Source organism: Rattus norvegicus, chromosome 1 (genome assembly GCF_036323735.1).
Source record: "Rattus norvegicus strain BN/NHsdMcwi chromosome 1, GRCr8, whole genome shotgun sequence".
Taxonomy (NCBI): Eukaryota; Metazoa; Chordata; class Mammalia; order Rodentia; family Muridae; genus Rattus; species Rattus norvegicus.
This window is the reverse complement of record NC_086019.1, coordinates 51,170,943-51,198,438: the sequence shown is the minus strand read 5'-3', so window position 1 is coordinate 51,198,438 and position 27,496 is coordinate 51,170,943. Positions and strand designations below refer to the sequence as shown.

Sequence of the window (27,496 nt, the reverse complement as noted above, 5' to 3'; positions counted from 1 at the left end):
CTGCACTGATTACATTCTCACAAATAATTTATAAACATAATTTCCACTTATTTTAATGCAATGGAAGACTATCTTTCCTTTAAAAGAACCAGTGGCATGGTCGACCAGTTATCCCTGATAATTGAATTATGTCATGGTTGACCAATTATTCCCATTGATTGAATTACATCGTAAATAAATATAATCATGGCATAAGTCACTTGTAGAGATCCCATAAATCAGTATTCAAGCCACACCACTGAAGTTTTCAGGGAGGTAACATGGAAGAACGGAATGAGTAAGATGCACGACTGTGTAGGCTGAGTCACAATGTTGTGAGAGTGAATGTCACTCTTTAAAGTCACGAAGAATACTGCTACCGACTTTGAGCTTGTCATGAGTACAGGAGCCTGTGGGAGGCTTCTAGCCATGACCTGATTTAAGTGAACCATGATGATGAGCTCTGTGTAATGAGGTGTGAATGGGAAGGTTCTGAGGTACAAACTTAGTTTGTTCTCAATGTGACAAAACATTTTAATCTAGGCTGCAGTAACACTGTGTGACAATCACCTCCCCCACACACAGACATGCACCCCATTGTTTTCAACAGTTGAAGGCGAAGCTACCTATGGAATGCCTCTTATCTTTTTAAACCCAAGAATGAAACACTTTGAGCCGTAATACTGTACCTTTCCCGTGAACGTGCAATGCTGTCTCCCCTTCAGTTAAGGAACTTAATGCTTACAGTTACATTAAAAAGATGTACAGGATTCAACGGGAGCCAATGGTTCCCCTTTTCCAGAAAAAACAAATACACTTGAAATCCAGGCTGTGGAAAGGTCTCAGTGCGCATTGCTGCAGGACAATTCCAAGAGTGCACTGCTTTTACCCAGCGTGGCCCCCAGCAGGTCTTGCCTTCCTGCTCTCCATGGGACAGAAGTAAGTCTCAGTGTGCCTCCATGAAGATCAGGATGACAGTCCCCTTCATCCCCTTTTTTGTAGGTCAGCTCCTATCTTCCCGGTGCATGGTGGGCCTTATCTTTGTGGCTGGATTGCTGTACTCAGATTGTTGCTATTTCCTGGCAAAGGTTAGCAGTGAACATAAAGAAAACTCTATTGTTTGGATTCGCTGGGGACAGCTTTAAGGAGAGTGAAGGCAGGTACAGACCACAAAATGAACACTTTAAAAAACTTTATTTATTTATTTATTCATTCACATGTGTAAATGAATGGTTCTGTGGGCATGCCACAGTGCACAGGGGCAGAGGGTCATAGGCAGATGACACTTACAGAAGCTACTTCTCTCTTTCTACCATGTGGGGCATAGGGATCGAACTCATCCGCTGTGGAGCAAGTGCCTTTATTTACTGAACCCTCTTGGATACCCCTCTTCACTTCTCTCAATAGAGCATCAATGAACAGACCAAAAAGAAAGAGTCATGGCTTTGCCAAAAAGTCTAGGAAGCACGTGCCATAAGTCACCAGTGGCTGTTGCATTGCCAGGCAGGAGTTAACTGAAGGCTTAACCCACGGGAGACCTGAGAATCACGCCATCCTCCCTGATGACCTTTTCCCCTAAGCTGTTCCAGGCCACTGCACACAGAGAGTTTCCTCCCTCTTGGTCTCGTTCACTTTTCAATCTTCTTCATTTATTCCTTGTCTCCTTCCTAAACCCTTTTTAAGCATCTAAATTTTCATTTTAAAATGTATGGCGTTTTGTCTGCATCTGTGTCTGTGCGCCATGGCATGCAGTACCCATGGAGGCTAGAAGAGGGCACCGGATGCCCTGGTCCTGGAGTAACAGATGTTTGTGAGCCACCGTTTGGGTTCAAGGAACTGAACCCAGGTCCTCTGGAAGACCTTAACCACCGAGCCATCTCTCCAGCCTTCTATCTGAAACTCTTATTGCAGTAGGACTCAAATTTTAGTCTTAGCCCTCTCTCTCTCACCCCCAATGGCCACATTTACTGAATAAAAGGACACAACTCTAAATTAAATTTAAATTTCAGTTACATGACTCGTTTTATAGTGGAAGCACGTCTCAATTATCACTCGGCCCCAAACATTTACCTGTCAACCAAGTAAATGTGTGCCTCACTGAGAAGTAAATATTGCATCAAACAGATTGCAGCTGACAATTGTTCCTTGCTTATTGGACCGAAACCTAACTAGGTGTGCTGCACATCACCTGTCAACCCCAAAGGTTGCAGCCGCCAGAGTTATGCTGACTCCACCAAGATGCTTATCTCCAGCCTCGATCTCTCCTGCACCTCAGACTCCTCCTGCTCAGGCCCTGCCATCAGTCAGATAATTAATGGGTGCTTAATCTCAAGGCATCACAGGAGTATTGACTGAAGACACAACCACTCTGTGGTGTGGTTAAAGGGAAGGTTCTTACCGAGAATAAGAGAGAGGGAGCTGGAGATTGGAGAGAGAGTGAAATAGATTGAATATGGCCAACAGACTGACTAGACCTGCCCATGGCAGAATCAGGAGCAGAGCACTGAGAGATGGAGATGGGCAGGGAAGACAAGTGGGGGGCACCAAGAAAGGAGGACCAAGAGGGTGCGAGCAAAAGAGAGATCACAGCCAAAATATCAGGGACATAAAGAAATTTAGTAGTGTGGGGGTGGGTCGCCCATGAGCTGCAGAAGTTTAGGGGAGGGGAGGAGGTGAGAAGGGCTGGGTCCTCTTGATACTGAGGGAGCACTTTGGTATGTTAATAGCTCTACTGCTAGCTACCTGTTCCTTCTGCCTCTGATAAGGGAAATGGCTTCTTTTGGTAGAGGGAAACTGGCTTCACAAGTTTCTGAATGCTGGGTTTTGTTTGTTGTTTGTTTGTTTGTTTGGTTGGTTGGTTGGTTTTTGTTTTGTTTTGTTTTGTTTTGTTTTGTTTTGTTTTTTGTCTAACTGCCAGAATTTGGGGAGACAGCATTTCCTTTGAACCTGACAATTCTCAGTATCACTTTTCACAGTTCTCTTATCTTGGCTTCCTCTTGCTGTAATGAAACAAAACCATCACCAAAGCAACTTGGGGGAGAAAGGGTTTATTTGGCTTAGAAAATGGTTTACAGATTCAAAGCCCAGTCCACTGAGGGAAGCCAAGACAGGAACACAAACTAGGCAGGAACCTGGAGGCAGGGGCTGACACTGAAGCCACAGAGGAGTGCTGCTCATTGGCTTTTTCCCCTTGTGGCTTCCTCAGCCTGCTTTCTTATAGAACCCAGGACCACCAGCCCAGGGAGACCCCACTAACAGTAGAGTGGGCCCTCCCTCACGGATCGCTAATTAAGAAAATGCCTTACAGCGGGATCTCATGGAGGCATTCCCTCAACTGAGTCTCCCTCCTCTGAAACGACTATAGCTTGTGTCAAGTTGACATAAGAAACGAGTCAACACATCCCAGATCGCTGCAGGGAGTGTTCTCCATTTATGCTGACAAAACCCTTAAGACTTAGTTATGTTGTTGTTTTGCGTAGTTTTTCCATGCTACAAGTCCAGTGTCAGCCAGTCCTTTGGTTCCTAACCTGTGGTCAGCTCTTGGCAATATCCATCCAACCCATCTTTTAATAGGTCACTATTTATTAGAAGCTTGCCAGCACTGCAGAAAATAATAGTAATTAAAAATACTAAGCTATGGAATGTGTCCTCATATTACAGAAAGGAGTCAAAGCAAATGTCCGTGGGGTAAAAGAAAGCCACAGGATAACCACAAAGAGCCTCTCTCAGTAGATGCTTTATGACGTATGCCAATCAGAGCCAGCCACGCTTCCTAAAATACACTTTCCAAAGCCCTCTGCATAAGTCAAAGCTAAAATCAATGCTGTTCTAGTGTGCCCTGAACAAATAGAAATTTGCTTTCAAATGAGTGTTGGGCTTTAAGAGACTGAAGTCCCTTGTGTTGGAGGAGAGGGGGAGAGTCTTCCTTTGAATAGCAGATGGAGACGTTGGGCTATGTCGGTTTCTCTTTAGCTGTTTGTCTGTCACTGAGTATTCTGGATCAATCCTAGAGCCTCATACACGCTAAACAAGCTCTCTGAGGTGCAGCCCATTACCCCTCCCCCCTTTATGATTTTTTTCTCCTTAAAAAAAAAAATGGAAAAGGCACAGATCCTTTTTTTTTTTTTTTCTTTTTTCCGGAGCTGAGGACCGAACCCAGGGCCTTGTGCTTGCTAGGCAAGTGCTCTACCACTGAGCTAAATCCCCAACCAAAGGCACAGATCTTAAGGGTGCATAGATCAGTTTGTTTCCCCAAAGGGAATACATCCAATGTAGTCATTTATTTCTCAGAGAAATCCCTTAGTGGGTTTCTTAACAACATGGGATGGTCTAAGTTATGAAGTAAACTTTTTCCAAATTGATTATTTAGTTTGACCTAGTGAGGGAAAAAAAAATCACTTGAAATGAGAAGCAGAATGTTGCGACACCTCCAGAGTAAGCTTTGTTCCCTCCCATCTGTCCTTTCCTGTACGTCCAAAGGACCCTTGCCCATGTCCTCACCCTAGCTATGAGCTAATCAGTGGAGCCTTAGAGTAGGTAAATATTTTTTCTTAGGTCAGAGTCTGTCTGCATAGCCCTGGCTGTCCTAACTATGTAGACCAGGCTGACCTCAGACTTACAGAGATCCACCTGCCTCTGCCTACCGACTGCTGGGACTAAAGCCATGCTCTACCACACCCAGCTGGAATTGGTTCCTTTTCTTTTGGGCTTGAAAAGTTACACATGTGACATTCTTTCCCATCATTACATATAGCCGAGTTCCATTTGTCCCCATGGTTGGGCGGTATAGCATAGACACATCATCACCAGGTATCTGCTTTTTTCTTCTGCTGTGCTGCATGAGCGTCCTGCTGTTCGCTATCTCAGCCCACCCTGTTCTGTGATTACCGTGCACGCTTTTATTCTCCTAGGCCTTGGCTTCTGGGTAGATGAGGCAAATGCTGAACCACAGACCCCGTGTGTCTTCACTGTTATTAAAACATATTCTGGGGCTGGGGAGATGGCTCAGTGGTTAAGAGCACTGACTGCTTTTCCAGAGGTTCTGAGTTCAATTCCCAGCAACCACATGGTGGCTCACAACCATCTGTAATGAGATCTGATGCCCTCTTCTGGTGTGTCTGAGGACAGCGACAGTGTACACATAAAGTAAATAAAACTTTAAAAAAAAAACATATTCCACGACTCTCCAAATTGATTAGCATACTTCATCTCTGTCTCTCTGTGTGTCTGTGTGTCTGTCTGTCTCTTGTTTTTTCCTTTTTTTTTTTTTTTTTTTGACAGAGACTCTATATGTTATGTAGCCCTGGCTGTCCTGGAACTCACCATGTAGACCAGGCTGCTCTCCAAGTCAGAGGCAGCGCCGGCCTCAGACTTCTGAGTACTTGGACTAAAGGCATGAGCTGTGATCACACCTGGCCTCTTCGTCCTTGTGTGCAGCATCTCTGTCCACTGACTGCTCTGTCGTCTCGGCTACGGCAGTATGCTTCACCCATTGTCGAGCCACCATCCTGGGTGTGTTCCCGTTGAAGTAGACCATCTTGAATGTTTGTAAGTTAGGTATTTCCTCCTGTAACATGCCTTCCCAGGAGCCTCCCGTCATTTATGGAGTTGGCCTTCTCTGGATAAGAGCCACACATTAGTGTAGAGATACATTAGTACCACACGTGACAAGTCTGTTCCTAGACGCTACAGTCTGCCTTGGGACTATTGATGGTAGCTTTTAGAAATCAGAACTGGGGGCTGGGGATTTAGCTCAGTGGTAGAGCGCTTGCCTAGGAAGTGCAAGGCCCTGGGTTCGATCCCCAGCTCCAAAAAAAAAAAAAAAAAAAAAAAGAACCAAAAAAAAAAAAAAAAAAAAGGTCACAGCATCAGGAAGGTTGAGAACCTTGGTGATAGTGCCATTTGTATGATACATCAAGTCCCTGTAAGTACTTGATTTGGATTTTTCATTCTGTATGATAGTAATGATATATCTAATATAAGATATAACACGTGTACTATGTATCAAATACGGCATGATTTACTACTATTTAATATAGTGTTGCATATTATGTAATCATGATTATTATGGAATTAGTCCAGACCTGTAGCTTAAGCCAGCCTCATTCTGCAATCTATGTTTGTCTCAAACTCATGACAGTCCTTCCTCAGCCTGCTAAATGCCAGCGCCACCTCAGCTCTGCAGCACACAGCCATCTACGGAGCCTGAGGCAGATGAAATGCTTGCCTCGCTCCTGTTTGTGCTTGGTCCCTTCCACTCCTACACCAGCGTTAGACTCAGCCTGCGTATTTAGCAATTTTTAAAAAATGTAATGCTTGCAAACCATAGACCAGTTTCGTGAAGCTTCACATCTTTATATAAAAAATCAAATGTGTGTTATTCTGTTGTATTTCCCCACGTACGCACGCCTTGATTAATTTCCCTTAGTGGTATTTCACTGTTTTCTTCTTAGCAAACAGACACCCCTTTCACTGGATTCGTCCTTTGCCCCAGAGGTTTCAATGCTATGGTAAACATTTTTACATTTTATTTCATTTTCCTGACTGCTTATTAGTACACATTTTTCTCGTTCAAGACTATATGATAATCTATTCTAAATTTAGGGGTTTGAAGTTCATAGAGATCAGATGTGCAGTAAAGTTGAGAGAGAGAGAGAGAGAGAGAGAGAGAGAGAGAGAGAGAGAGAGAGAGATTATCTCTGTTCTAGGTTTCTAGAGCCTCCTCTGAGAATTTAAACAGATGGACTGACTCCCATAGCCAGGCCTGGAACATTCCGATAGCTTCTTTGGTCACATGCTGTACCCCTGGGCTGGTCTGATACACAGGCTGGACTCCATGGAGACTATCCCTGAAACCCCTCCACAGGGTCGCTCTTGCGTACGAATATTCAGTGGAGACCCAAGAACTTCTGAAGGCCCAGGATGGCTGCCAGGCCTTTCCAGAGTCCGCTCTCAGAGTTACACAATGACATTTGTTCGACCATCTGTGCTAAGGGCTGGCCACGCAGTCACCCTGAATCTCAGAAGGGAAGAAAACCCCATCTTGGTGGGGACAGTGTGTCCTGAGACGGCCATGGAGGACAGCAGGAGCAGCCTCAGCATCTTTGGAAGATCTCTCAGGAGGAGCACAGAGCTTCTTAGTATGCTGGCCTTGCTAAGACCATTTCCTGATTTCATAAACTGCTGTGGATTCGCCGGGAGTCTTTGTTCTGTCTTTTTTTATTCTTACATTCCTCGTTGGCTAGTGACTCTAAGACTGTGGCAGTCCCTTCTTTTCTCTTCTCAGGATATGATTGCCTGGAGAATATTCTATTAAAAAAGTGAAAGACCAGAGAAAGATGTCAAACAACTGGGAGGGGTAGGTTGTGGGTGTTGGAGGGTGGGGGAGGGAAGAAAGGAAGTGGGAGAGTGGTATGGAGGGAGGGGACAGAGAAAGGGGAGGGCAAAACTCTCAGCTGATTTTTTTTTCCTCACTAGGTCAAACTAAATAATCGAATTGGAAAAAGTTTACTTCATAATTTAGACCATCCCATGTTGTTAAGAAACCCACTAACGGGTTTCTCTGAGAAATAAATGACTACATTTCTCTACGTTTTAGCAAAAATTGCCTGGATAAAGTCCTTAGGAGATTCCCAGTCGCCATCTTGGCTAGGCCGCTCAGTGTAGAGCCACCAGAGGGCTACCTGGTAAGAACCTGCAGCCTAGCGAGTCAGCACAAAAGGACACACACCTCTAAGCCAAATGCTATATAGCTCTGGGCCTCGTAGAACGTGGAGACACCCAGGTGTCCACCGTCAGAGTCCTAACCGGATGATGGAGCCAAAGGACAGTGCTCCACTGTCCAAGGGCAGTTCAGCATCGCCCTCAATCTCAGGAGGATTTGCAAATGTATCAGGCAGCGGACTGGAAACATAGGAAGCACCCCAAGGGTAGGGAAGAATCCAGGAAATGGCTTGCTGGGTCTTCGCCAGCTCAGCCAAGGGAGCGAGGGCAGAGAAGGCAAGCAGTCCATGTCCATGGAGACAATGGTGCCACATTCACTTTTGGTTTTGTACGTGCATGTGTGGAAATCAGAGGACATCTTGCGGGAGTAGGCGCTTTCCCTCCGCCCCCGTCCTCAGTGAGAGATCTCCCTGGCCCGTCTTGCTTTTTTGAGGCGTGTGTTTGCTTCTTTTCCATTTTGGTTGAATCACGCACCATTACCCATTTGCTTTCTTCTCTAGAACATTCCTGCTCAGCTGCTTCGGCTCTTCCGTTGCTCTGCGCTCTCAGGTCTTCCCATTGCTCTGCGCTCTCAGGTCTGTGGAAGACAGTTGGCTACACCCTTGACCTGAAGCTTCAACCTGCAGGCATGCCTCTGCTCTCTACACTGGCTCTCTAGGAGTCCGGAATGAGGCAGGGTGGGGGTGGGGGTGGGGGTGAGAAGTCTGCCATTTCCTTTTGTCCTCTATTCCTAAGCCTTGGAGGTGGGTCAGAGAGGCGCGGGGACTGTACAAGCGAGTCTCCACAGCCAGGAGGGTCCTAAGAGCTGTTTTTCTCTAAAGGCCCACACTTTCAGCAGTAGAGCAATTCTCTAGCATGTGCAAGGCCCCGGGTCCCGTGAGCACCTAAGGGAAAAGGGGTGAGAAGGAGCGATTCGTTCTGACAGGTTGAAGCACGTTTAGGTTGTAGATGTTAGACAGAAGATTCATTCTGTATCACACACAACGATGGCGGTGGTGATAGTCTTAATCTCTCCCTCTCTCTAAGCAAGAATGTGAGTAGAAAATGGGGCTATGGTGTACCTCAGTGGTAGAGCATTTACCCAGCATGCTTGTGGCCCCGTGTTTTCATCCCCAGCATCATGAAAGAAGGAAGGGGGAAAAAAGGAGAGAGGGAGGAAGAAAGGGAGGAACAGACGAAAGGATGAAAGACTGAAGGAAAGAGAGGGAAGGAAGGAGAGAGGGAGAGAGGAGGGAGGGAAGGAAAATATATCAGGAAATATAGCTCAGTGCTTTCAATGCGGCTTTCAAGAACCATCACTCATGCTTCGGGCTCCCCCATGAGCAACGCCTTGACTATGTTCCCATTTGTAAGTGCATAAATCTGCCAAGCCGGACTCGGGTAGAATGTTGATTTTTGACTTTTGGTGTGTTGTGGTGCCCTGTTTGGTGAGAACAGACATTTGTTTGTAAGGCGCCCTTCAGGAAAAGTCATAAAAATTTGGCTGGAATGTCACTGAGTGGTAGAGTTCTTTCCTGGCACAGGTTCAATTCCCAATACCACAAACTAGAACCACACACACACACACACACACACACACACACACCACATAACACACACAAATGCATGCACACACATGTACATGTGGCTCTCTGAGTTAAATACACCTTGAGGCTTGACCTTCTGCTTCTGATATTTATTGGCTATATAAAGTTGAAGCGAGGGGCTGGAGAGATGGCTCAGTGGTTAAGAGCACCGACTGCTCTTCCAGAGGTCCTGAGTTCAAATCCCAGCAACCACATGGTGGCTCACAACCATCTGTAATGGAATCCGATGCCCTCTTCTGGTGTGTCTGAAGACAGCGACAGTGTTCTCTCTCTCTCTCTCTCTCTCTCTCTCTCTCTCTTACACACACACACACACACACACACACACACACACACACACACACAAGTCACTTTCAGGTTCCTTGCTTAGGAAATAGAAAGACATCTGATAGAACAACGTAAAGAGCCTGGGAAGACAAGGAGCACACAGCACCCCAAGAAGAACACCAGAACAAACACTCAGAAGCATAGAGAAGGCAATCCTGGCTCACACAAGATAATCTGTTTAGAGTGTGCCAAGCGAAAAATACAAATCAGTTGCTGGACTGGCTGGTTTTGTGTGTCAACTTGACACAAGCTCGAGTTATCACGGAGAAAGGAGCCTCGCTTGAGGAAATGCCTCCATGAGACCCAACTGTGAGGCATTTTCTCAACTAGTGGTCAAGGGGGGAGGACCCAGCCCATTGCGGGTGATGCTGTCCCTGGACTGGTAGTTCTAGATTCTATAAGAGAGCAAGTTGAGCAAGCCAAGGGAAGCAAGCCAGTAAGTAACACCCCTCCATGGCCTCTGCATCAGCTCCTGCTTCCTGACCCGCTTGAGTTCCAGTCCTGACTTCCTTTGGGTGACGAACAGCAATGTGGAGGTGTAAGCTGAATAAACCCTTTCCTCCCCAACTTGTTTCTTGGTCATGATGTTTGTGTAGGCATAGAAACCCTGACTAAGACAGTTGCCTTTTTAAAGATGGACTCTCACCGTGTAGCCCAGGCTAGCCCTGAAGTCACAGCTTCCTGCCTTGGCTTCCAGAGTGCTGGAATTACCAGCATGAGCTACCATGCCTGACTGTGATTTAAAATTTCTGAACCTACTCTGAAGACAGCTAAATAAAGTATGGCTGTGACACTGGGAATGGATGCAATGGCAAACAAGGGGAAGATGGCTTTATAGAAAGTTAAACCTTTCTTAAAGGTACAGTAGTAGATGCCTATAAACCCAGCACTAAAGAGGCAGAGACAAGAGGATCATAAATTCTAGGCCAGCTTCATCTGTGTAACTCGTATGAGGCTAGCCTGGGCTACATGTCTTAGAGCGGTGGCATTGACGATCAGGTGTGGGTGTTTATAATGTATGAAAACTGGGAATAAAATAGAGTTTTATGCTTTCACAGGCTACATGGAGTGAACATGTAAAACAGTCAGGTAGATTTCACCATAACACATGCATTAACAGCGATCAGCTTAAGGAAATTCTGTCTCTGGGCAGAGAGGCTAAGCTAGGGCTAGAAGAGGATAGCCCACTAGCGAAGGCTAGGGGAGAGGGAAACCACCGAAGAGTATGAGAGAAAAACAGCTAGAGAGATGTGGCCAGATCATAAAGGGCCTTGTATGTGGGTGGGAGGAGTCTGAGTTCTATGAGGAACTGAAATGCTGAGGGATTCTGCAGTCTCCTCAGAATGACAGAGGCCTGGCCCCGTGGAGAAGGATAGAAGCTCACTGTTTTTGTCAGTGCCCCCAACAAAAACAAAGCAAAGCAAAAAGCCGATATCCCAGGGACAGGTCTCTAGTTCAGTAGTCCAAAGGGCTCAAAGACCCTGTTTGGAACTTGCTCAAGTGAAGGCCTTTAGACTGTCTACAAGAAAACATCAGGTACCTGAATAAACAGCTTGGGACACTGAATTGCTGTGTCAGCCAGAGGGACAAATCTGCAGGCGAATGAATGATTGGGATGGGAACTAGAAAGGACTGTCGTTTGTTTGTGATCCCACAGTACCATTGAGGCTTCCTGAACACTGTCCCACTAGGTCCCAGCACCGCCATAGTTACGTAAACAAGCAAGGCAAGGTGTCAGAAGATTTAGGAAGGACTCAGTTTCCTTTACTGTAGGTAACAAAGCAAGGTTTGAGGTAGGCCTTACTGTAAGGATTGGGGAGTGGGGGTGGGGTCTCGTGTCACCCAGAGATGGCAACGTTCTTTCTTCCACAGTTGCTGTCTGCCAAAGCTGTGAGGTGAGTGGGTGGCATGCTATGAGGAACTAAATTCAGATTCTCAAGAGACTTATACATTCTGATCCACCAAACCCATCTCTCCAGCTCCCAAAGATGCTCTTTGAATCTAATTTCTTCTTCACTGGGCTGGGCTGGGGCCTTGTACTCTGCATTTCTAACAAGCTTCCAGGTAACATGATCACATTCTAGGGAGGTCAGCCATGGTGATCCAAGCTCAAAGGCTGTCAATGCAACATGTTGATTCATGACAATAAATGTTTGTTGCAGAAAATTAGCTTTAGTCTTCTGTTAGTAAACATATTAAATTAGATAGATAGATGGAAGATAGATAGATGGATGGACAGACAGACAGACAGATGGATAGTACAGGCAAGCAGGCAAGCCAGGGGTGAGAAATGATAGAGCATTTACCTAGTATAAAGAAGGTCCTGAGTTTAATATATATATGTGTGTGTGTGTGTATATATATATATATATATATATATATATACACAATTTAAATAGAGTTGATTGGAACTTACAGTTATTAATACAAGATTATACATTCCAAATATCAAATTAACCTGATTAATTTACAATTTTCCTTTGCTCCCTCTAGGCAGCCACAGTTTCTAAATGTATCTACAGTGAGAATATTACAACTGCAAATCTGTGAGATCTTCATGTTTTATGACAAGGGGAATTCCTTGTTTATAAGTATATATGTGAATATATGTGAAATATTTATGAATCTATCTATATGGATATCCATATCAATGTTCCCAACAGCAAGCAAAGGGAAACAAAAAATGGGCCACATAGAGCTGACACTTCCGATAAACAATAAGTGATCTGAAGTAATCGGTAATCTGAAGCTGCCCGGAATTCAAGCACCCAATGTAGCAGCTAAATACGTGGGATGTAAGTTCTCATTCTCACGAGTGGCAGTCATCATTGTAAGTCATTTTAAATACCAAAGCCTGGTTCAGTAAAGTGTTTCTGACACACAGGCCTCTCCCTGCACAAGAGGCTAGGAACACACTTTCCTCTGGGATATACGCTCTGTGATCAGTTAAGCCTTAGCTTCTGTCCTAACTTCATTAGACCATTTTTTTAAAGATTCATTTTAATATTTAAATTATGTGTGTTTTTATCTGTGCCTGTGCGAGTGCAGGTGCCTGCAGAGTCCAGAAGAGGGTGTCTTAGCCTCTGGAACTGAAACTACAGGCCATGGCTGTGAGTATCCTAATATGAGTAGTGGGAATGACCTCTGGTCCTCTGCAAGAGCGGTTTATCCCGTCTCGGGATTGTTCTTTTTTCCATGCTTTTTTTTTTTTCTGATCAAAGTCATGCGTGTATGTTTGCAGGAAGTGCACACGAGGCAATGAATATAAAACAGCAAATGAAGATCGCCATTTCCCCCCCGGGGAGAGGTTGTCTTGAGCTGTGCAGTGGCTTTTGCCTGTGTTACTTTGGTTTCCCTGGGCTCCCATGACGAATGGCCACATACCATGTGTCTTAAAACATGAACAGTATGTGCTCTCTGTGTCCAGAAGACTGGACCTGAGGAGTCAACAGGGCTGGTCCCCTTGGAAGCCCCAAAGAACGGTCTGTCCTGGTGTCTCCCCAGCTTTTGGTGGTGGTGTTAGCAGGACTGTTGCCGTCAACAATCCAGTCTGCCTCTGTCTTTGTGTGTGTGTGTGTGTGTGTGTGTGTGTTAGGTTTTTTCCTATTCTTATAAACTCATTGACTTTAGGGTTCATCCTAATTCCTAGGACTAGGTCTCTCTCTCTCTCTCTCTCTCTCTCTCTCTCTCTCTCTCTCTCTCTCTCTCTTCCCCAGGGTATAAATGATAGACCCCACACTTTGTGCCTCTGAACAAGTGCTATTCCTTTAAGCTCCACTTTCAGCCTCATTGTGGCTGATCACATGGACAGAGAACCTGTTTCTGAATAAGGTCATATTTTGGGGTTCTGGCTAGACATGAATTTGGGGTGATATTTACTAAACTACATACTACACAGAGTATAGTTTATATTTGTATAATTGTTATAGAGAAGGTATGAAAGTCTGATTGTCTACTTGATGGAACTAGAATCAGAGGGGACAGACAGCCTCTGGGCAGGTTTGGGAGTGGTTTTCTAGATAAGGTTAAAAAATGTTCCTGTTGCTATGACAGAATACCCTGACAAGGGGCTGGACACTGGGTGTAGTGTTTTAAATAAGAATGCCTCTCATAGTTGAGTGCTTAGTCATTAGGGAATGGCACTACTTGAGAAGATCAGGGAGGCGTGGCCTTGTTGGAGTAGGTGTGGCCTTATTGGAGGAAGTTTATCAAGTGGAGTGGACTTTGAGGTTTCAAAAACCCAAGCCAGGCTCAGTGCCCTCTCCTACCTATAGATCCAGATGTGGTTCTGAACTACTGCTCCAGCATCTCTCCTTCAAAGTCACCATGCTCCCCACCATGATGATCATGGACTAAACCTCTGAAACTGTAAGCCAGCCCCAATTAGATGCTTTCTCTTGGTCATGGTCTCTTCATAGCAATAGAACACCGACTAAGACAGACACACTTAGTGGTCAGAAGTACTCACTATTCCTGCAGAGGACCTAGTTCAATTCCAGCACCTACGCCAGGCAACTCAAACTCCTCCTACTCCAGGAGATCTTCTGCTGTCACGGGCATGTATTTACACAGATGCATGCATATACATGCATATACACACACACACACACACACTTTTTAAAAAAAAATACCCAAGCAAAAGCTACTTAAAAAAGAAGGGTTTACTTCTTTACAATTTGTGTGTGTGTGTGTGGGGGGGTGTTTTGCCTACATGCATATATGTGCCGGGTGCCCTCAGAGACTAGAGGTGGACAGTTGTGAACTACAACCCGTGGTACTTCCCACCATAATGCTGGTGGCCTGAACCTCTGATACTGTAAGCAGTTGTGGATGCTGAGAATCAACCCAGGTCATCTGGAAGAACAATTAGTGTTCTTGACAGATGAGGTATCTCTCCAGGTCCGAAGCATAAAATTTAAAAAAAAATTTTTTTTAACTTTATATATACATTATAAAGGAGCCATTGAATAATTAGCATGTCTACACATTGACTGGGGCCTCATACAAGAAGTAGAGGTCCCACAAGCTCTAGTGGTTCTGGATTTTGGAAAGTTTTGGATTCCTAGGTTAGAGATTCTCAGCCCGAACTGTTTTCTTCGCAATAATGCAATAATTCTTTCTGTCATAATGATGGAGACAGGGCCCTTCCCCATAGAGTTTGAAATGAAGTAAGAGACTTTGCTGACAACCCCACCCTCTTCCCCTTCCCCTTTCTTTGACCGCTGTGGAGCCCCTACACACTTGAGACATTGTGTCCATCTGCATCATAATTGTTTATATCTCTTTCCCTTCCAAGACTGAACACTGTCTCATTTGGTTTTGTGGCATGGATTCCCAAGGGATATTTGCTGGACTCTTAGATTGTGACAGAAATGTTTATAATCCTCTGTGAATACAGGCCCAGAAGGTAGATTCTAATTGGGACTCTAAATAAAATGCCTAGGATTCAATCCACTGACACTGTGATTCCACTTTAATAGTCAGAAATGGTGTTTTCCTTCCCTTCCCTCGGATGTGCCATCCTAAGACCATGAGTTCTTAGCAACATTGGCTAACAGACAAGGCCACAAGGCCTTAGCAATAGTAAGGGTTGGAACTGAACCATAGTAATGAAATAAAAACATTAAATATTGAGCTTGGGACAGGAGTTGCAATTGTCAAACTTTTAATTTCCTGTTGTTTTCACCAAAATCATTCACTGTACTGTAATCAGTATAATGTAAATTTATGTAAGTCTTAGATGATATTATTATTAATTATTATTATTTGTTTTTTGAGATGGCTTTTCTAAATAATTCTGGCTTTCCTGGATCTAGCTCTGTAGATCAGGCTGGTCTGAAACTCAGAGATCCATCCACCAGTCTCTGCCTCTTGAGTGCTTGGACTAAAGACGTGTGCCAGGCGTCCAGCAACAATTCTCCAGTTCTAAAATTAAATTTCCATCCAAAATGCAACTATGAAAAAAATTAACTATCTGGAAAGTATTTTTGAAAAACTCATTGATTCCCACCAACAATAGAATCACAAAATATAACTTGAAAAGTTATGGCTCAGCGGTTAAGAGCACCCGACTGCTCTTCCAGAGGTCATGAGTTCAATTCCCAGCAACCACATGGTGGCTCACAACCACCTGTAAAGAGATCTGATGCCCTCTTCTGGTGTATCTGAAGACAGCTACAGTGTACTTATATATAATAACTTGAAAAGTTATAAAAGAGAATTATATTGGGGAGAGGGGGTGTTGGGACTACTATATGGTCAGAGCTGGCATTGGACTCACAATTCCCCACAACGTTCTAGAAGTCGGAGTTTACATAGAACTCTTATATGTTACATCGGATGCCGAAAACAAAAACTTAGAGTAATTTATGTTATTTATGTATTTGTGTGTGCCTATGCCTGATGCGCATGCCCGAAACTGAACCCTGTGGTTTTCCAAGAGCAGTAAGCACTCTTAACCGCTGAGCCCCCTCATCTCTCCAGTACTTATAAGAAACTTTTTTTTTTTGCTTCTTTTTTTCCGGAGCTGGGGACCTAACCCAGGGCCTTGCGCTTCCTAGGCAAGCGCTCTACCACTGAGCTGAATCCCCAGCCCCAAGAAACTTTTTACTAACAACTTTTTTTTTCCTTTTTCTTTTCTTCAGAGCTGGGGACCGAACCCAGGGCCTTGCGTTTGCTAGGCAAGCGCTCTACCACTGAGCTAAATCCCCAACCCCTACTAACAACTTTTATAGCCCTTACTAACAGATCAAGTTAATTTTTACTCCCTACAAATGGACTTTTGTTTTGGATTCTTCCTTATGCCCATCACCCCCCACCCCCACCCCCACCCCACTCGGTTTTGTTCTTCTCGCATTCCCGATGATCTTCAGGATGTCAAAGTCCGAACCCTGTTTCCTGCTTCTTGAGTGACTCTCCCTCTTGGCTCCTGTCTGCATAGAAAGCTGTTTGCCGCGTTTCTGCAGCCCTGAGAAATTCACCAGTACTGCTTACGCATGGAGAGAGTACAGTGACCACCGGGGCATTCTTTTTTGTAAATACGTAAACATCTGCGGACGGTGTCTTGAACAACGTGTATTTGAAGGGCACTTTAAGGCACCCAGCGATTGAAGCCACCTTCCCAGGAATGTCACAGACCTGGCCTTGGCGTACTTCCAACAATCACCCTCCTTAAAGTTTCGTGACTCTATTCGGTTAAGAAGGTCTGCTCAGACCCTAGCTAATTTAACCGGAGTGTGAATGCCATGTGCACGTGCGTGTTGCCTGCTTGTGCGCACTCGCAGCGGTAGCCAGCTCTGGCAACCGGCTGGCACCTAGCTTTGGAGGGAGAGCATCTATACACAGGAGCTCCAGGCATCCCAGGTCTGCCGGTCTCAGTCTCGGGAGCGCTGGGCTTCCGGGCTGGTGGAGTGGTGGCCAGGAGAGGTGAGCAAGGCGTTAGAGTGCTCTGGCTTCAGCTTTTATCCTGTTTTTTTTTTTTTTTTTTTTTTTTTTTCTTTCTCTGAATGAAATGGCGCGTGGCGGGGGGCAGCGCGGGAGGGGCGATTTTCAGGGTAGGAGGCCGAGGTTTCTCAGGCCAAATGCACGGGGACGCAACAGGGCTCTTGAGCTGGGCGAGTACCGGCCGGCCACTGAGATGGCTTTGTTATCCATGCGACTCCAACAGGAGGCCAAGCCGGACACTTCCTTACACTCATTGGAAGAGGGTGACTCATGTTACACCGGTCCGAGCTTCCCTCCCAGTAGCCTCTAAGTCGTAGCTTTAAAAGGAAGTGACATGGGTGGGGAGAGACGTCAGCCGAGGACCACCTTTTTTTTTCCCTTCCCGAAGGGTCCACCCCTTTGGGTGGAGTCTCGCTTTTTCTTTCCAGTGTTGGCTGACTTACAGCTTCTCTAAAGTAGAGGCAGTTTCTGAACCCTAGGTTCCTGCCTCGCAGTTCTGGCTAGTGAGCACCAATGCAAAGAGCTGCCCGGAGCGAGGTAGGTGGTGCTGGTACCATTTCCAGGCACCTTCTCCTGGGGTGGGGCATGCGATGATCGGATGCCCTTCTCTGGCAGGGGTCCCTCTGCTCGGCTGGTTTTCCTCGTACTTTGGAAGGGAAGGGCTCGGAGCTGGATGGGATGCTGGTGGGGTTGGGGAAAATGATGGGGGAGGTGGCGGGGGGGGGGAGGAGCACTGGGGCTTCGCGACCACTGCTTTGTGCCAGATCGTGAGGAGCTTTTGGGGGCTCTGAGAGCACCCCTCCCAGGGTGGAAGCATTTTCTTGGTTACCGTGAAGGTGTAGAGAATGCGCCTGTTACATATACGGATTCTCTTTTGTGTTCGTGCAACACGTTCTTCTGTCTCTGGTGTTTCTAGGACAACCACAAAAATATACTCCACAAAATACAGTCCCGATCTAAATTGATTTATTTGTATTTCCTTCCTGGGCTTGGCCTGGCTGGGCCTCGCTGGAACGCAGCGTGACTCTGTAGATACCCCCTCCTCTCGTTTTCATTTTGGTTTTTCCCTATCACAGAAGGGCTGGGGGAGGGGAGTTGTCAAGGAAACAGGCATTTGTAATCACCGCTTTATTTACTTAAATTTAAGCTTCTGGGTTCTCCATCAGATGTCGGGATTTTTTTAAAAGGGAGTTCTTTGATGTTTATGAAGCTCTCCAGTATTAAGGGTAGTTTTTAGAAACTTAAACATTTCTTAAGACATGGTATTAAACAAGCTAAGAGGGGAAGGAGAGGTTAACTCTTTATAGGAAGATGAGGCTTTGCAATAAAGTTTTAGAAAGTTCCCGATAATTCACACTGGTAAATATGTTATCCGCTGCTAAGGCTCGCCCACAAGTCTAAACATGTATAAGATGAGTCTTGGCTCTAGTCTGAACTTCATTTAGCAACAAATCAAAGTTAAGTTATCGGAAGAAATGCTAACTACCCAGCAGGGTCTCTAGGGTATTGTTCTTCCGCGCTCTCACCTGGATTACCCAGTGTTTACCCTCTAGTCTTTCCAAACCTGGCAAGGATCTGCTCATCTGAAGTTATCAGTCAGCATCCTCAGCTAGGGGGAAAAGTTATCTCAAGAGGAGGGAAACGGCATGTGGACATGTGCATGTGTGTCTCTGTGTATAAGGGTGGCCAGCTCCTGAGCATGCGTGACTGTGTGTATGGGGGTGGGTGGGTAAGGCTCCTGTTTAAGAAGAAAAAAAAATTAGAGTCCCAAGTTAAAGGTATGATATCCTCTTGGTCCACATAGGGAGGAAAAAAACAAACAAACCTTCAGAAAAAAAAAAAAAAACCCTAAGATGTGAGAGGAAATTATCACCTACCCAGTGATAAGCAGAGGTGGATAAAGCTAGACAAACAGTACACCGCTTAGAAGGCGTCCAGGCAGGCCCATTAGCAGATGTGGTTTTAGGCGCTGCTTTTATTCAGTACCTCTGAAGAAAGCCTGGTAATGGCCCTCTTCTGGTAATGTGCATGCCTAATATCAGAATTATTTCTTTAATGGTACCGATAGAGTCCTGTATTACTGAGATTATCTGTAGTAAGACTTTCAAAGGCCTCAGGTTACTTTCAGGCTATTAAAGCCCAAACCATAGCTTGGAACGCTAAGCCCCTCGGCTATGTAGAAGCGGGAAGGACTGGTAGTTTCTAGAATGTTCCTTATCTCCCCGATGTCATCTCTCTGTCTTAAAAACTGACCACAGTTCCAGAGGTCTTAAGCATTTCAGATACAAAAGTTCTCTGCAAATGGGAGCTAAAGAAGAGTGTACAAAATTAGAAGACTGGGGCTGTTGCTTGGTGGTAAAACTTGCCTAACATCCCTCCCTAGAAACCCTCAAAACAAACAAGTCTAACTGGAGAAAAACGGACAGGAGAATTAGGTGTAGGGTACAGAACATAAAAACTATACTCAGAATAATGATTCAACTTTCATTTTGCTAAGCACAAGTTAGCGTGCTGCCGGACAGGACAATGGACTTACAGTCGGACCTTCCAAAGCACATGAGGAGTATGCTAGTCTCAGCCTGTCACTCACGAGTTTCCAGACCCAAGACCCAAACCCATTGCAAAGCCAAAGTAGCAACTTACCAAACAGAACAGACAGCTCTCTGATATCCAGATAAAGAGTAACTTGTTTAACCTGTAGGAGACAGCTGGAGCTGTGTGGCAACAAAGTACTCCAAGGCGACTCCCAGAAAGCCAGGCTATGACCTTGGCTGTCTTGGAAGTTTGGGAGGGCTGGGAAGGGGGGGTGTCATTTTCATCATTCCAGCCATTGCCTTAAGTCATGGGTGCTCAGAAGAGGAGTTGGTTAAGGTGATACTTTGTGTAGTGTAGCACCTGCTGTGTTCTGAAGGGAGGTCTGGTGCTGAGGGAAAGAGACATACCCATTTCTGAGTGGCTCTTGATTTACCAATGAAATACAGGTTAAGCCTGGCTTAGTAATACTCTACCATCAGGAGAACTTGGATGAGTTCAGGTTAGCATTGGAAAGCTAGTCTTAGACTCTGAAATTTGGTTTCCAGTGAGTTCCAGGGAAGGCAAGCATTCTGTCAGAGCTGTGGGAAAGAGGGCTTCTGCTTCGGGGAGCCTCCCTCTCCTTGTGACTTGTAGTTATTGTGTGTCTACTGTGTGTCAGACACAACCCAGTTAAGCAGTTAGATTTAAACCACCTTGCCGGCGGGTGTTAAGAGATTTCAAAGACTATCCAATCTGTTTTTTTACTCCTAATGGCAAAAGAAAACGCCTTATCAGAATGGTTTATGTTGAACCTGCTTTTTTGCCCCCAGAAAGCACTCTTACATCAGAAAGATTTCTTGCCAATTTGCTCATATTTTTTCTCTTCTGCTAGTGTTTTTCTAGACCCTAAGGCCTATTAATGTCCATACTTCCACCAGTCCTCATTGTCTGGCGGCTCTCTCTCCCTTCCTTCCTTCCTTCCTTCCTTCCTTCCTTCCTTCCTTCCTTCCTTCATCGAACAGCATCAAGCCCTTGTTGTAACACTACGTGCTATGGATATGTGCTGCTGAAGTATCTCGAGCTAGCAGGGACCACGGAAAGCTCCCTGAGTCCTGGAGATAATGGTAGAAACATTCATTAGCTAATGGCCGTGAATGTCATTTCGACAAACAATTTTTTAATATAGATGGCACTGGGCAGGGGGCGGAGGAGCGGTTAGCTGTTGACTCTCATCCCGCTTCAAGTTTTCTTGTGTTTTTCTATATTGGTTGAGCATAAGTCTGGGAAACATCTGATAATAATAGGACAGGAGGATGGGATTCCGAGTGCTGAATCCATAGGGGAAGAGACTATGCAGAGTGAATGCCTAGCCCCACTCTTTGTGGGGACTGAGGCTCTTCGCAGCAGATGCAGGAGGTTTTGTTTTGTTTTGTTTTGTTTTGTAAGGCCTACTTGCTTCTAAAGTCTATGTCTATTGGTTTACCTAATTTCTCGTGTTCTTTGGAGCTTTCTTCCTATTACACGAGGCTAACACATGTGGTGTCAGTAGAAACAAGAGTCCAGATCTCTCACAGACCTCAGACAGTCTGTAGCAACAGCAGCTCACCTCAGGACCACGGAGCATCCAGTAACCTCTGCCCTACCTGTGTATCTCCAGGAGTCAGAACGTTTTCTCAGTTGACTGATCTTACTCTCTTGTCTCCATCTTCAGCCTAGAAGTGACATGGCAGTGTGACAAAGTTCACCAGGAAGAACACCCTCTGTCTGTCTGAACTTGGGGGGAAATAGTTATTGAGTCTTCTGTTATTTTAATCTCCGATGAGATTGGCCTCAAACTAATCTGCTGTCGCTCTGCTTGGGTTAGACACTGTCGCCGTGTCCTGAGCGTTTCCGCTCTGGGTCTGAAAGTGAAGGAATATCTTTGGCCTTCATGGTGCTTTTAAGCTGGCACTGAAAGTCTTGCAGGAAGTGATTTCCTCCCTCAGGCTTGGGAAATGCCTGGTGACGCAGACACACTGATAAGACTGGTCACCCTATGGGACCCTTACGCAGCAGAGGCCCACCGTTGCCAAGGGCTTCCTATATGTCTGTTGGTTGTTCAAACTTTACACGTGCCAATTTGAGTTGTGACCTTAACAAATTTATGTGTAAAAACTATCACGACTGTCCATTGTACAATAAAGATTAGTAAACTAAGGGACTCATCTGGGATGGTAACTACTGTGTTGAGGTTTGAACTCGAATTCTTCCTTTCCAGAGCCTTGCCTCTGAGTAACAGATGATATATCTTATTCTGGTATGGTGACTTTTCTCCCCCAGCCCCAAGTATAGCCTGGAGCAGTGGTTCTCGACCTCTGATCCTGTAACACACTTTCCATATTGTCATGATCCCCAACCATAAAATTACCTTTTGACTCTACTTCATAACCATAATTTTGCTACTGTTATGAAATGTAATGTGACTATTTTTGGAGACTGGTTTGCCAAAGGAGTTGCGACCCACAGGTTGAGAGCCTCTGGCCTAGAAGAATTTTTTGTTTGTTTGTTTGTTTGTTTGTTTGTTTGTTTGAGATAGGGTTTCTCCATGTAGCCTTGACTGACTTGGAACTTATGGAGATCCCTCTGCCTCTGCCTCCCAGAGCTGAGATTAAAGGCGTGTGTCACCCCCTCCTTCAATGATGCCCTTTTCAGGCAGTGGTAGAGATGGGCTCTCCCCACCCTCGCTTTGTGCTTCTAGGAAACCCTCAACCAACTGAAATGCATCCCTGCCAAAGGAAAAAAGAATGCTTATTTTTAAAACAGACAAACCTCCCATGGATCTTCCCTCGCATGCCTTTCATAACTTATTTTTAAGTCGGCAGAAGTACTTCGGGACAGAGTTTTAGGAGTTGAGAAACTGCGCGTGTGAGACAAGCAACTCTCGATTCTAGAACGTGTGTCCTTGTAATTATCTGGGAGAGGGTGGGGGAAGGGAAAAGGAGCCTGTGATGAAACCATAGCTGAAAAGACCTGGCAATATGCTAGGTAAGAGCCAAAGTGATGCTTTCAAGACCTCGGTTTACTCCATGAGCCAGCCTCACCGAGTCACTTCCATCTAGTTAAGGACCCCTGCCCTAGTCCTGCAGGCTGTGCCTGGATGGAGCCTGGCTTTCCAGTTTCAAAGGCAGATTGTGAGCCATGAAGGTGCTGCCGGACTTTATCTCAGTCAGACTTTGAAATGAGGATGGGAGAAATGAATTGACCCAGGAGTGAAATCTGGTTTGCTTCCCATCTCCCTGAGCCCCGTGTGAGCAGTCAATTCCCCACGGGCAGGAGGTTAACCAAGACTGATGAAATTTTAAAGAACCAAGCACATCTTCTGCCCAGGACGCAGCAGCTCAACACACACAATCGATGCAGCTGTCAGGACCTTTGTCCTGGGTCCCAGTTGGTTGTTAAGTCGGGCTAGCTCCTTCCTTCTCTCCTCTCCCGCCGTGAGGAAGGGTAGGTGGTGGGACTTAGAAGAAGAGATAGGCAGTGTATGGATTAGTGTTTCCTTGGTGTTGAGGTAAAATGGCCAACTTAATGCAAATTAAGGGTGGAAAGGTTTATTTTGGATCACAGTTTAAAGGAGCGCACGAGAGCAGGTATGGGCTGCATCTTGCAGTGATGCATGCATTCGCATTCATAAAGCAGAAAGATAAGCAGAGGGGGGGAGGGAGGAGAGGGAGGGAGAGAGGAATGAAGCTTGGTGCTGACTTCACTTTTTCCTTATTGTCTAGACCAGAGCCTTATGCACCTGCAAATAATTTCTTCACATCTCTGTTAGCCCTACCTGCAAACTCTGTCACAGATTGTCACCGAGATAATTCTAGGTGCTGTCACGTTGACAGTCACTATAAGCCATCACGGCTCTCTCTCTCTCTCTCTCTCTCTCTCAGTAGCCCTGATTCCATCTCTCTCTTTCCCTGACCGTCTCTAGCCGTTCTTCTCAAAAGAATTGTGGACTCACGGTTATGACACAAAATAGTTACTTCTTCACGCCCCCACCTTAATTACTGTGCTGGGTCCTTATGGACAGTGTGGACTTCTCAAGGGAACCACAGAACATGGCAGCCAGTGTGGATTAGGTGTTCTTGGCTGTAGAAAAGATGGTCTCAAGGCTGTCAGATTTCCCCTATCTGTGTGCCTCCTAGTCAGGCCCTCCCACAGAGTGTTCCTTAAAGGAATCATCTGTTGGTGTCTGGAGCCAAGTAACTCCTATTTGCAGGGCTGTTGCGTGCAGGGTAGGCTGATAATAGCATCCTTGGCCTTGGTCACTAGATGCCAGGAGTAAGTTCTCCCACTGTGGTCATAACAACCTAGAATGTTCCAGAAATTGCCAGATACATCCTTAAGGGATAACATCTCCTCCAAAGCTGAGAGCTGCTTTCTGTGTAAGAGAATGTCTACCCAGGACTTCTATATGCAGAAATTCATTGGCTTGCTCCCTGGCTCAAAGGAAACAATTGTTTAGGGATCATTTGCCTAAGCCCAGCCCACATAGATTTTTTTCCCCCAAACAAACTTAAATTCCTAGATACTTAGCTTAAGAATTGAAAAATAATAACGGGCTACACGGAAAGCGGATGCATAGTCAACAAGCCCATATTGAAACGGTTAACACCTTCCATCCTGGCCACCCGCTTGCAGTAGCGTTAGGTGTCAGTCTCCCTGGACTGCTAGAGGAGCAGCTGTGGCCTGGGTGGTCAGACAAGGCTCTGCCAAGCACCTCCCACTGTTCAGGTAGAGCCCAGCCCTGCTGGAGTCAGGAACCGCCTCCCTCCGGTGAAATAGACGGATGTCAGAGAACTGGGGGAGACAGTTTGCAACCCTGCCTCTGCTCTCTTCTGCAGCGTTGGTCTTATGCCTCCGTGAATGTACCAGTCAGCTGCCAGCTCCCGCTCCACTGCCCACTTCAACTGCAAGCCTTTCTTTCCCTCTGGCTCTGACCCTGTGCTGCCCACACAAGGGCCTCCCTGACTGCCTGCGAACCTTGTAGCCCCGAAGCCTCAACTTCCAACGACTGGGAGACTTGGAGCTTTGTAGGCTAGCTCTGGTAGACACAAGGTTCCTGTCTCCTCATCTCCTCATCTGTCATTCCAGCCTTGAAGATTTGTGTGAGTAGGGCAAGTCTTTTATTCCGCCATCGCTTATGATTCCATCCTCATAACATTTCTGGTTAAATCCTTGGACTCAGGCTGCCCTTTGCCTACCACAGGAGTTCATGAAGGAATGAATGTCATTGTCCTGGAGAAAGGCAGTAGCCTATGTAGATCGCTTTCTCACTGTGAGGTGAGGAGCATGAGGACAGCCCTGTGGGGGACCAGCAATGAGACCTGCCTGTCCACCCCCACCCAGTGTGCTGTCTGGGAATGCTTCCTAGAGACCACCTAGTGTACTTGCTTTTCCTGAGCCAAGGTAACCAGTCTCTCTTGTTTGTCTGTCACTGTGGTAAAGTACTCTGCTAAAGGCAATTTAAAGGAGAAAGGGTTTATATTACCTCACAGTCCCACCAATACAGGGAGTCAAGGCCACAGGAGCCTGAGGGAAATGGCCTCCATACGTCTGCAGTCTGTAGAAAGCAAAGAGCGCACACTGTCACTCAGTACTCTTCCCAGCCAGGGAGAAGAGAGCTTAGAATGCCCACTGATGTTCCACCTCCTCTTCTGCATCCCTACAGTCTACTGTCCTAGCCAGAAAGTGTCCCCAAGCACAGTGAACAGGTCTTTCTAACACAACTAAGGCAGTGGAGATAATCTCCCACAGGCACTCCCATCTCTGAGGTAACTAGATTCTGTCACATTGACAGTTAACACTAACCATCATAGACGTTTAGACACCATACAGGAAAGGAATGTGGGTGGGTGGCAGAGGGGTCTGGTCAACAGGTAAGCCTTGAGAGGTGCTGTGGTCTAGGAAGAAGCACAAGGCTGGCCCAGTGGGAAGTGGACACTTCATTGAGGCCTCACCAGGCCTGTGGGGGAAGGGAGGGAGCAGGTCAGAGAATCCAGGAGTTGGTGACTGGTTGTCCTGAGGGCCTCTTTGACACTCTGGAGCAAAGGGAAGGCTTTCTGTGCTGTTCTTTCCAACTGCCACGTGTCACATACTGCTCTGTACTGTCACGTCGTCACTTGACTAAGCAGTGTCCTTCAGTCAACGCTCACTAGATGGTGAGCATTTTGCATAAGCGCGTGTGTCAACTTATGCTTTCTCGGGTGCCTGTGAAGATTCTGTATTATTTCCTCTGGCCTGACGTGAAGCTGATGCCCTTTGGTTAATGAGCTGAAGTCTCAGTGCTAAGAATACTCAAGCAGCCCAGCTTGGCTGTGCACGGCATTGTAAAATGATGGCACACGCTTACATTGCACAGCCTGGGAATCTAGACTTCTCTTAGATGCAAAATGGCAAACTTTTGATTTCCATCTCATCCCACTGACTCATGGGAAAGATTTAAAAAAAATCACATAGACTGAAGCATATAATGAATATTTCGAGATGTCAATTAAATCCCAATTTGGCCTCTGACTGTAGAGGGCTAACAGGTTAACATTTTAGTGACCTTGGGAGAGAAGACTGGCGGGTTCTGAGCATGCCCAGTTGTTTGTTTATTAGTTCTAGTTTTTGCTCCATTGAGCTCCCTCACCCCATTCTCCCTTCCTTCTCTCCTCTTCAATGGCTGGACTGGTTGGTCCCCGGTCCTCAACAAGTCCCACCTTGCTTCCTTCCCTTCCTCAGCTGTGTATTCTGTAAGGTCAGATCCAGCTGTGTCCTGGGGTGCCGAGCCAGCTTCTAGTCCAGCTGATGTTTCTCTAACGGTACTCATTGTTAAGCTTCCACCTGCCAGTCAACAGTGCCAGTCATGTGACCCAGACACTCCATTAGTGAGAACCAGGGATCACGCCTGCTTTTTAATTTGGCCACTCTTGGGGCAGCATCTGCATACACACGGAGCCTTTTAGGGACTGTGAGGCACAGCGCTGTGCAGAGGGAAGCAGAGCCAGGGCATGCAGTGTGGATTTGACCCCGTGAATAGCCTTCAACTCACTGGCCATGAGACCTTGAACACTGGGATTGGGAACTGCCCCCTGGCGCATTCTGCCACTGGCACAAGGGGCCGGCTCATCTGATGTCCCTGTGAGTGCTGCCTTTGTTTCCTGCATGGTCAGCAAGGAGTCCAGGGTCAATGGAAACTTTGTAACTAAGGCTCCGGTCTGTGGGGCCCTCTGTGGTGCTCAGTACTAACTTGGACCACTCTCTATAGGCCCCAGTGGAAAGGTGAAAGCAGCCAGGTGTGGCTGTATTTTCTGGAGGAAGAAACAGGAGAATCAAAAGTTCAAGGCCATCTCCAAGTATATACAGCTTTCTGAGCTCCGTGAGATCCTGATTAGTACAGCCAAAAGCTGGCCTGTGGTGTGACCCAGCAAGTAAGGCTCAGTTAAGCCCTGCTGCTAAGCCCAGTGACGTGTGTTCCATACAGATGAAGGCGAGAACCACATTCTCCGGGCTTACCTCTGACATCCTCAGGTGTGCTGGAGCATGCATGCCCCACCTCCCAGATAAATAAATCCTGGAGAAAAGGCAACAACAACAAATTAAAACAAGGCTAGCCAAGGCCCTCAGTACTTAGTAATGAGCCCCCCGGCTAGAGGAATATATCTGGAAATTTTTGAGGAGAAAACCAGGTTGGATGGTCCCTTGGTGACTCTGGGGAGAGATGGATGTTTGCTTTTCATTCCTGTCTCTGTGTCGCCTGTATCCAGATGGCGAGTCTGAGTCCTAGAAGAGGCTGTGTGTGGTTGCACAAGACAGTCACCCCAACACTTGCCGTGGCTGCTTTTCATTCCTGGTCTCTCTTCTGCCAATGAAACATTTAGTGGAGGTTTGTCCTTTCTCGCCTTTGTCTC

The 27,496-nt window shown here is 46.1% G+C and overlaps 1 protein-coding gene across 2 annotated transcripts in view; it reads left to right on the top strand.

The window, feature by feature from the left end:
• Window positions 1–16,890: 16,890 nt before the first annotated feature.
• Window positions 16,891–27,496, top strand: part of Agpat4 (1-acylglycerol-3-phosphate O-acyltransferase 4) — a 106,468-nt gene continuing 95,862 nt past the window's right edge. Inside the window, exon 1 of one of the 2 annotated variants that reach the window (XM_006227857.5) lies at window positions 16,891–17,039. The gene's annotated coding sequence lies outside the window, so the exon portion shown is untranslated. Of the gene's footprint in view, window positions 17,040–17,467; window positions 17,595–27,496 lie in introns of those variants that run through there. The other variant, NM_133406.2, reaches the window with a different exon arrangement.